This window comes from Pteropus medius, unplaced genomic scaffold (genome assembly GCF_902729225.1).
Source record: "Pteropus medius unplaced genomic scaffold, Ma_sr-lr_union100, whole genome shotgun sequence".
Lineage (NCBI taxonomy): Eukaryota > Metazoa > Chordata > Mammalia > Chiroptera > Pteropodidae > Pteropus > Pteropus medius.
This window is the reverse complement of record NW_024354360.1, coordinates 1,535,128-1,546,330: the sequence shown is the minus strand read 5'-3', so window position 1 is coordinate 1,546,330 and position 11,203 is coordinate 1,535,128. Positions and strand designations below refer to the sequence as shown.

The following is an 11,203-nucleotide window of genomic DNA, read 5'->3' as shown; positions in this document are numbered from 1 at the left end:
GCATGTGTCTTTTGATCTGAAGTGGGTCTCTTGTAGGTAGAATAAGTATGAGTCTTGTTTTCTTATTCATTTAGCTACCCTATGTCTTTTGATTGGAGCATTCAATCCATTTACACTTAAAGCAATTATTGATAGGTATGTTATTATTGCCATTTTATTATTTATTTTTATGTTCTTTTTTTCCCACTTCTTCTTAAAGAAGACTCTTTACCATGGTTTGGTGGTGATGAACTCCTTTAGCTTTTCCTTGTCTGGAAAGCTCTTTAACTCTCCTTCGACTTTAAATGATAACCTTGCTGGGTGTAGTAGTCTTGGTTGTAGGTTCTTGTTTTTTAACAATTTGAATATTTTGTGCCAATTCCTTCTGGCCTTCAAAGTTTCTGTTAAAGTCAGCTGATATTCTTATGGGAGTATCCTTGTAAGAAACTAACTACCTTTCTCTTGCTGCTTTTAAGATTCTCTCTTTGTTTTAAACTTTTGATATTTTAATTATTATGTATCTTGGTATGGGCCTCTTTGGGTTCATTTTGTTTGGGACTTTCTACTTTTCTTGAACTAGTATATCTATTTCCTTAACCATGTTAGGAAAGTTTTCAGTCACTATTTCTTAAAAATACACTCTCAATTTCTTGCTCTCTCTCTTCTTCTTCTGGTACCCCTATGATGCAAATGTTGGTAGCCTTAAACTGTTCTCATTTTTTTTAATTCTTTTTTCTTTTTGCTGTTCTGATTAAGCATTTTCTACTATCTTGTCTTACAAATTGCTGATTTGATCCTCTGCTTCATCTAATCTGCTATTGATTCCTTTTAGTATATTCTTCATCTCAGTTATGATCTTCTTAATTTCTGACTGGTTCCTTTTTTATGGTTTCTATGTCTTTTTTAATGTTTACTATCTCTTTATTGAAGTTCTCGCTAAGTTCCTTGAGCATCCTTATAACCAATGTTTTGAACTCTGTATGTGATAGATTGCTTGCCTCCATTTCATTTAGTTCTTTTTCTGGAGTTTTCTCCTGTTCTTTTATTTGGAACATCTTCCTTTTTCTCCTGATTGTGGCTGCCTCTCTATGTTAGTGTCCATGTATTAGGTATGTCTGCTATGTCTCCTAGTCTTGGCAGAGTGACTTTTGTAGTAAGTACCTTGTGAGGCCCAGCAGAACAGTCTCCCTGATCACCCAAGCCGACTGCTCCAAAAAGAGTTCCTTGTATGGAGCAGAGTCTTAGGGAGTCATCATGGTAGAGTGAGTAGAGTTCACCAGACTAATGCAGATTCAGATTTGGCCATGTGGGAGGAGGGCTCAACACAGGGGCAATGGCAGTGGCCCCTCCAACCCTCACCCTGAAGCAACATAACTCAGTTTCTCCCTGCACATCTCTGGCATCTCCCAAACCGATATCCCTCCGCCGGAGCCCTGGGCGAGTGCCTGGAGCAAGCGAGTCTGTATGTGGGACCTTTAAGAGATCATCTGGATTTCCAACATCTCTTTGTCTCACCTAGACAGGTGGGATCCTCACTGATTTTCACAGTCAGATGTTGCGGGGACTACCCTTGTTGGCACTGGTGCTCCAGGCTGGGGAGCCAGTTGTGGAGCTGGGACCTCTCATTCCTCAGGGAAGACCTCTGCAGCTGTAATATCTTTCTCAATTTTTAATCACCACGTGTGGGTGTGGGGCCCACCTATTTCGTATCTCTGCCCCTCCTACCAGCCTCCATGCAGCTTCTTCTTTACATCTTCAGTTATAGGACTTCTGTTTAGCTAGCCTTCAGATGGTTCTCCAGGTTAATTGTTCTATAATTAACTTATAATTTTGATGTGGTTATAGGAAGAGAAAAACAGAGAGTGTACCTACTCCACCACTTTGACCAGAACCTCCCACAATTAAAGTTTTAAGAGATGGAAGATATAAGAAAAGACTCTAAACTGTTCTTGGTGGTGGTTATCTTGGGATGGAGTGATGAGGAGAAGAACTCCACTGGAATTGGACTTCTTGTTATAGGTGCTTTAGGTTGATTTATCCTTTTACGGCTAACATGAAATACAGTTTGGGGGTAGGGAGGAGAAAATAATGAATGCTCAGCACAGTAAGTCATGACTGGTGGAAGCGATATTGCTCAAGGTATATAAGAGCCACTGAGACAAGAAATGGAGCCTGGGCCCACTGTGAAAATCCAGGCCCCACTTTAGAAACACATAGTAGGATCAATAGGTGCATCAGCAATCATGTATCAATGTACAGAAGATTTCCTACATCATGCATGTTACCTTAAAAAGTAAACACTGGTAAAACCTCTGCCCTGCCAAAAGCACCTTTACGGATGGAGCGTCAGTGGGAAATAAGTCCTAGCACGTGCCCAAGGGAATGTGGAAGGGACCACTATAAACTCCTCACTTCACCTGGGCCACTTATGTCAGGATGCAGAGAGGCTACAGATTTAAATTCATGTTACCACCAAATCCATGCTTCTACCAAATGAAAGAGAAATTCGAAAGAATTACCCTGCTGATTATGTGAGACCTTGCCTGAATTAATTATTCTGGCATTGTTTTCCTTATTTAGAAAAAATAAGAATGCTTTCCCTAATAAGTCCATAAATTTTCTAAACAGCTTTAGTACAGAAACCTGTTCCATGAATTCTTTCATATATGCAAAGACTGTAAGAATTCACCAGTGGAAAGAGCAGCCACACCCAGTGACTTGGCCTTATGGAAAGAAAATCGAAAGGAATGAGGTCACGCCTTGATTTGGCCCACAGAGCACCCCCTCGGGAGCACAGTCATCCTGGTGTAGATCACGCAGATACTACTGAGCAGCAGGAGAGTGAGATTTCTACCACATAGCATAAACACAGATATAGCTAGCTTATGGTCATTACATGCAAAATTTTAAAATAAATGGTAAGAGAGACTTAATAAACATGGTAGGAAATCCACAGCCATGTAGGAAAATATTGACTTTTTTGATTTAAAATAATTTAAAATGTCAATAATTCTTTACATGAAAAAAACCACAATAAACAAAATATTCTTAAAAAGCTGGACTGAAAACTATTCTTATATATTGAATACAGAATCAGTGGCATACTACATATACTCCTACAAATTAATAAGAAAAACTGTGTAAACAATAGATTAACTATATTAATCATCATGTGCAAGGATGATTAACCTTGCCAGTATCTACAGAAGTTCAAGTTCAAACAATAAAGAGGTATCACTTTTCATTAATCAGATTGGCAAAGTTTTTCAGTATTGTAACAACTTATGTTGGTGAGAGTGTGGGAAAACGGGTCTCTCATATACTGAGCAGGAAGATCAATTACTGCAACTTTCCAGGGTATACCTGGGCAAAATTATTTTAAAATCCTTTGACACAGCATTTCCACTTCTAGAATAGCTTTTTAGAAATAAAAGTTGCTGTTTATAATAAATAAGATCATCACACTGTTTTGTTTATTTTGTTTCTTAGATTCCATATGTAACTGAAACCAGGTGGCATTTGTATTTCTCCATCTGATTTACTCTACTCAGCATAATATCCTCCAAGTCTAACCATGTTGTTGCAAATGGCAAGACTTAATTTATTTACTTACTTACTTACTTACTTACTTATTTTTATGGCTGAGTGATATTCCATTGTATATGTGTACCACTTCTTCTTTATCCATTCATCTAATGATGTACACCCAGGTTGCCTCATATCTTGGCTTTTGTAAATAACACTACAATGAATATATGGATGCAATGTTTCTTCAAAGTAGTGTTTTGGGTTTCTATGGATGAGTATTCAGAAGTGGGATTACTGCGTCCTTCTTTATCTCTTGTTATAGCCTTTGGTTTAGAATCTATTTTGTCAGGTATAAGTATTGGTACCCCAGATTTTTTTCATTTCCATTTTCATGAAATATATTTTTCTATATCCTTACTTTTAGTCTGTGTGTGTCTTTTGATCTAAAGTGAGTCTTTTGTAGACAGCATATGTAAAGGTCTAAAAATATGGAATGCTTCATGAATTTGTTCACTCTTGCTCAGGGGTCATGCTATCTTTTTTGTATCATTCCAATTTTAGTAGTATATGTGCTGCTGAAGCAAGACGGCCTCTCTTTTTGTGAAGAAATAAAAGGGTATTTCTCTCTCTCTCTCTCTCTCTCTCTCTCTCTCTCTCTCTTTCTTTCTCTGTAAATCTATACAACGTGTATGGAGAGGTAGGAATGCTTTCTTTGTCATTAGAAGAGAAAACTTATGAAGGTTTACACCAACCTGTTGGCTTTGACACCCTTAGCAGTTTTAAAAAGAGAAGGAAATGGATAGCTATTGATATTAATTTTGATATTAATAGATAAATATTGATATTAATACTATGCCTGTGTCACTCTCACTATTACTGCAGCCATATATTACTTTTTTTATGATGTAAACTGTGAAAGAAACTATCTCCTAGACAAAAGTAGTCATTGATATATATGCAAAGAAAATCTAGCAAGTTGGATTATGTTAATTGCTATTTTCTTTTTTTTTTTTTTTGCCTATATGTATTTGTAAACATTTCCATGATGAAAATATATTACTGTTGGAAAAAGAAAGCAATAGGTATATGTTCATACAAGCCAAAATAAAAGTCTCATGTTAACCTTAGAGAATGGCATCTGCTGGCCCTTTCTGGTGTTGGTAAGCAGAGGGTATCAGGAGTTACCATTGTCACATGACCAGCTAGTGCCTGCAAATACCCCCCAGTTTCTAATGGGCTGAGGGTGGTGGAGAGAAGGTGTTCTCACTCATTTACCCACCTTTGCTCAGAGAAGGTTGTGCATACACTCTCTGCTAACACCACACTGGCCACCTCAAGGGCTGCAAAGACAGCATGTACGTCCTCAGTGCTGTGTAGCCCACTGACAAACAACCTCTTTCAGACATTTCTGAGTTCCTTCACCACTGGGAGGAAGGTGCTTTTGAAATGGCTCTCACTTGTTGCAGTGCACTTGGGCCGTCTCTGAAGATTGAGCTGGATTAGAGAATCTCCTTTGGGAGTAGAAAACTAGCAGACTTTTGAAGAGCAGTTCTACTACACAAGAAAGAGTATCTGTCGACATAGGAATCAAGAAGGCTCCTAGGGCTCTCCAGCATAGACCTCCACATTCACAGCCCAGGAAATAAAACCTGGAGGAGATGAAGCTGCCCAAATGAAGAGGCAGAGCCAGAATTTACTTCCACGTCTTCTAATCCATATTGGGCCAAGGACACAGAGCTCACCAGATATTTTCCCTTCTCTTGCACATAGTCAGACCACCCTTCCAGCCTTCCTTGCATTCTGGAATGTGGGTGGGGAGTGTTGCTAGCCATTTTTAAGACTAATTCATTGGAATCCCCTACACATGGTCCTCCCATTCTCCTCTTCATATGTTCTTAGAAAGCAGATATTCAAGATTGTGGAGCAGAACTTCACGTGAGAGAGAAATAACCCTGTGTGGAGTCAACACTGACCCTCAGGAGTTCTTCAGCAGTTAACCCAATACGACTGCAGTAGATTTCTTTGTGTTTCTCCTTTTTCACCATGTGCCCCCGCCCCAATATAACATTTTCTTTGAGGAATTTTCTGAAAGTGTTATCGGTACTCACTTGCTTTATTCAAATACACTCTTTCCACATGATCCATATGACCATTAAAATGTGTGATGACAGAAGAGGTCTTGGGTATGTTTACAGAAATGAGTCTAACTGGCTGTAGAACCAAAGACCGGTGAACTAAGCCACTCTGGGCTGAGGGGTTGTCTCAGGCTCCTCGGCAACCACAAGCCATCGACTTCTACAGGATGAAAGATGGCACGATCAGTCAGATAGAGAAAATAGGAAATGGAGCAAGAAAAATCATCGCAGAACAAACAATGATCAGCCTGAGAATAAATACTGTAGCACAAGAGGTGAAGAAAAAACAAACAAACAAAATTACCTCCAAATCCCCTACTCCCCGATCACAAGTCCTTTCAGGAGGCGGGAGATGAGGTCAAGGGCATGGAGTGGTCCTGTTCCACCGCGGCACACTGGCATGCTCCAGCAAGAATGCAGAGCCCACAGCCCGGCAGCCTGTTTTCTCCTCTCTTCTCTATCCAATGGCTCCGAGAAGAGGAATTGAGCCCCTATGTTCTTGATCCCTGGTGCCCTCAGCTCCTCCTCTATGAGGTCTTCCTGACTCCAGCCATGACCTCTCTCTTCCTCTCCAATAGAAGGTAAAATAAGAGTCAATGAGCTGAGAAAAGTTCTTAGTTTCAGAGCTGGATAATAAGGATAAGATAAAAATTGGCAGAGATTAAAAAAAAAAAAAAAAGCTCAAACTAAGAGTGTCCAAGTGATTCCAATAGGGAGAGGTACCAGGGCGGACAGAAGGACGGCAAACACAAAGGGAACAATGACCTGCTGTGACCTGCTGAACTCGATCTGGCTGTTGCTGACCCCAGCCTGGAGAAGGGGAGGCAGGACTGTGTTCCCTGGGGGAGATATGCCCTGTCCCCAGGGCTTACAGGTGTCTAAGTGACACATTCTAATGCAGTGCAGGTTACCTAGGCATATGTGACTTGCAGGGCTCATCTAAGATGCCTCAGCCACAGGGCAGAATTAATCCTCTGACCCTCACACTCCCACAGGAAGAATAACCGAGCATTCTGTGGCTGTAGGCTATGTGGACCATTGTGTAGCAACACACAGAAGTGGCAAAAGCAGCTCAAGTTTGTTATCAAAGCAATAACCACCAGTGACTGCAGAACTGGTTTCCTCCCTCTGGATCCCTGTCCAGTTCCTCCTCCTCACCTTCCAGTGCGACAAAAGGACTCAGAGAAAGCCTTTCCCATCACTTAGCTAACAGTTATTTCAACCCCTTCCTACCTCCACACCCACATAGTCTTTGGGAAGACAGTGAAGAGAAATATTTGGAAAGCAGCAAGAAGAGTATTTCCCTGGAGTACACAGTGGGCAGTGGGGAAACCATTGGTAACATGGCTTCTGATTTAATTCAGACAAATCTTCCACTCTCAGAATCTCACCTGGAACCCCACCAGCACCCAGCTCAATGACTTTGCATTGAGAAACCAGTTTCAAAGTCACCATTTGTTGTTCTTTCATCAAGGAGGTTTTCCAGTTTTCCTAGAATGTATCTTCCTATGACCATATTGAAAATCCCAAGTCTATGGCCATGCCACCCTGAACGTGCCCAATCTCATTTTATCTCGGAAGCTAAGCAGGGTCGGGCCTGGTTAGCACTTGGATGGGAGACCACCTAGGAAGACCAGGTGCTGTAAGCATTAAAAAAAAGAAAAGAAAAGAAAATTCTAAGCAGACATTAAAATGGATGAGACAGACATGCTTAAACTGACTGGAAAGACATTCAAGGTACATTGCTCTTTGACAAAACAGATTTGTAGAACAGAATGGGAAGCATAATTTCATTAGAAGATGGATGGATGGATGGATGGATGATGGATGCGATGGATGGATAGATGGATATGGATGGATGGATGGATGGATGGATGGATGGATGGATGGATGGATGGATAGATGATAGACAGACAATTTTTAATGTGCATAGAAAAAGGTGTGGAAGGAAAACGCATCATACACTTTATATAAGCAGCTGGAAGGACAATGGGTATAGAATAAAGATATCATTTATTTTAATCATTTCCATTAGTTTACATTTTTCCTACTATTTTTCCTATTACTGCTTTTAAAAGTAGTAAATACTGGTTGTCAAAAATTCAAAAGGTACAAAAGATTATAAACTGAAGGACAAAATTCTTTTTTTCCTTCTAAATAAAAGTATCATTAACATATTCTTGTGTGTCTTCTTATAAAATATACATTCATGTAAACTATCCTTTATACAATTTAATAAGTATTTGTTTATATATCTTCTGTATCATTCAACTTCCAATTTCAATCAATAATATCTTTTTAAATTGTGACTAATATCTTATTTTATGGATATAATAATTTATTTAATCAGTCCCTTAGACATGGACACTTTGATGGTTTCTAGAATTTAATTTTTTAAATAACTATGGAGGTAACATCTTCACACTTAAACATACCTTTTCAGGGAAGAAAGGATTTTCACATGTCAAATATATTTCAAATATATTTTAACTCATGAAATCTGTGGGATGAAAATAGTATGCATTCTTAAATTTGATAGCTATTGCAGAATGCTTTTCCAAAAATGTTACACTGATTATATCCTGCTCACACCACATTTAAATTTTAACAACTGGAATTTAAAGACACCATATGTCTTTAAATTCCAGTTGTTAAAATTTAAATCTAGATCTGCATCTTTTTAGGTATTCGATGGCTATGTACATTTCTTTTCAACAATATTTTGGTGTCCCAAAAGAAAATCTGAGTGAGATATAATTTACTATTGTCTAATAAAGTGTGTGTGCCTGTGTGTCTTCAAGTGTTTCCTCAAATTTTAGACAGTTTACCCTTGCTTGTGGTCACATTTATAACTTTAAATAATCTACAGCAAACTCTTTTTTGACTTGTAAAATGTGAGAGTTTGGAGCCATGTAAGTGGACTGGTTCACAGCATAGGACTCCAGTTCCTTTGACAGGTCACCTGTGTCCCTAGGGTCAGATGCAGTAAAAGAGAGGCATGGATATCCACTTTGCTCTCTTTGGCCCCAATTTGTTCTTAGGGGTCCCTGAGTTTCCCTCTTAGGCTCCAGTGTGTCTTGTTCGCTCCACCATGTGTGCAGTTGTTCTGTTAAAAGACCTGCAGTGACTTCAGGCCAACCACTAGCAACAGAGGCAACACAGAGCACAGACTTCCTCTCCATGGTCATTGACTAATTTTCAGATCCACCAACTGGACTCACCCACACTATTATTATTTTCTCAGATTCTCCCACAATTGTTTAAGGTCTAATGTTTGCACACATGCGCACACACACACACACACACACACACACGCACACACTCAAAGCCCCTTATCCCATGTCATTTGAAGCAATTCTGTTTTCCAGATCAACCCTAACTAATAAAGATCATATGTTATTCTAAAATATATCAATTAAATCATAAAGCTCTGACTATCTCTTCTCTTATAGTGCCTTCCTGCACGTGTTATAAACAGAGGACACACTTATATTTACAACAGTCATAGAAACACCAATTTCCTTCACCACTGTGCTGTAAGGTTGGGTGACTTCACACTTCAAAAGGCTCATCTGAGCACCCCCCAAAGCAAAAGATGAGGGAGTAGGGAAGAATGAGTCACCCTCCTGTGCTCTCTCTGCCTCCTTTCAGGCCCACCCACCTCCTACCACTGCTCTCAGTGGGACTCGCCCTTTGCCTCCACTCATGCTCCTCTTCATCACCTGAAACCAGACAAGAGCTCTCCATCCCCAGGTAGTTAGGAAAAACAAAAATCAGGCCTACTCTAAAGAATATTCAGCCCAGGTGCTGATAGAAGAGCCTGATACTTTCTGGGCAAGATGAATTTTTATTCTATGCTCACTTTTATTTTTTTCATTTATTTTTATGCCTATAAACATTTTGTGACAAAGAAAAGTAAAGAAGGAAGGATGAGCAGGAGAGAAGTCGACATCAGAGTGAGGAAATTGCTGGTCAACGATCATTAATCATATGCCGTTTGCCTACAGACCTTACCTACTTTCAAGAAAATTGCCTCAGACCACCAGTTTCCTTGAATTGTAACTTTGATCATGTGACCTTGATACTTGAGGAGGCCTATATCCTTCCCAAGTAAGAAATGTCACATCTCATAAAATAGGGAAAGGATAGGAACCAGCATGGGTCATCCTGTTAAAAGGCGGGTGGAGGGGTAACAATTCTGAGTTTCTATTTCCTAAGCTTTAAGAAAGGTGGTGACACCATTAAATGGTATTTTATGGAGAAATTTTTAATGGCATGGGAAAACACACACCATAAATTAAGCTTTAAAAATATGACAAAAGTATTTTAAAGGTTATAAACAAAATGCACAATGTGTATGTGTTTATAAGACATCAAATATTATTTCTGGGAAGTCAGATTTTGAATTTTTTCTTTTTGAGGTTTTTTAAATGTTTACAATAACTATGAATTGTTTCTATACTTAGAAAAATAATAAGTGCTATTTTGTAAAAGAGAGAGAGATGTTTAACTTGGTAGAAATAAGACAACACCCCTAAGTTTGGGCTTAGTGCCACAGTAATGTACAATTCTCAAAAGTGCCAGAAGACATGTTTTTCACTCATGTTATCTGAACTCAAACTTGTTTGCTCCTCTCAAACTTGTGTTTGCTCTTTCAAAACTTGACCCTCTTCAGTTCTTCTCTATTTCGATGATTATCCTTTTACTCACTGAGTAAAACACCTCCCTTTCCCTACGTCTCCTTATCTAACACAATAACATTTGGAAAGTTGACATTCTAAAATGTCTTTTAACTCTATCCTCTTCTCTTAACTCCATCCAGAATACTCCTCCACCCTTTACCCCTAGTCAACCCCACATTGTTTCTCTGTCTGACAGGAGTTTAAGATCTGCTTTCTTCACTTTTCTCTATTTTACATCATCCCAAATCAGCCCACCTACCGTACTGATGTGGGTACTGATGGCTGTTTTCTACTGAGTCTCCATTTCCAGTTGCAGATCTAATAGTCATATCAAATATAACAGAATGGAAATTTTAGATTTCCATCACCAAATCTGTTACTTCCCTGGCCTTCACCATTTTAGGAAATGATAATATCATTCCCTTAGCTCATCCTCACACCCCGGAGGCTTCCAGCTCATTCATCGGTGTAAAGTTTCCTCAACCACAGCTCCAGAGTACATTTTGAATTCTTCCATTTTGTTCCATCTACACTGCTACTACCAGAGTCCCTGCCAACATCATCTCCTGTCTACAGTACTGTAATAACCTCCTAACTGGTCTCTCTGCTTTCATTTCTCACCCTATAATCTATTAACACAGAGAGATCTTAAAATCAAAGCCGAACAATAACCTGGTTAAACCCCTTCGGCGGATTTGCTTTGCATGCAGAAGTAAAATGGACACCTTCTCTTGTACGACTTGTTGCTGACCACTACTTAGATCTCACCTTTTATTCACCCTTCCAAACACAGGTTCCAAATGCTCTGACCTCTTTCTATTGCTCAAATAGACCAAGGTTGATCACAGTTTAGGAACCTGGTGCTTTCTGTTTCTACTG

The 11,203-nt window shown here is 39.3% G+C and overlaps 1 non-coding gene and 1 pseudogene across 1 annotated transcript; one reads left to right on the top strand and one right to left on the bottom strand.

Annotated features, from left to right (window-relative positions):
* Positions 1–3,989: 3,989 nt before the first annotated feature.
* LOC120594165 (U6 spliceosomal RNA) lies at positions 3,990–4,091 on the bottom strand. Its single transcript, XR_005650504.1, has one exon. It is a non-coding gene; the product is annotated as a U6 spliceosomal RNA (small nuclear RNA).
* Positions 4,092–7,172: 3,081 nt separating this feature from the next.
* LOC120594158 (uncharacterized) lies at positions 7,173–7,291 on the top strand (annotated as a pseudogene).
* Positions 7,292–11,203: the final 3,912 nt, after the last annotated feature.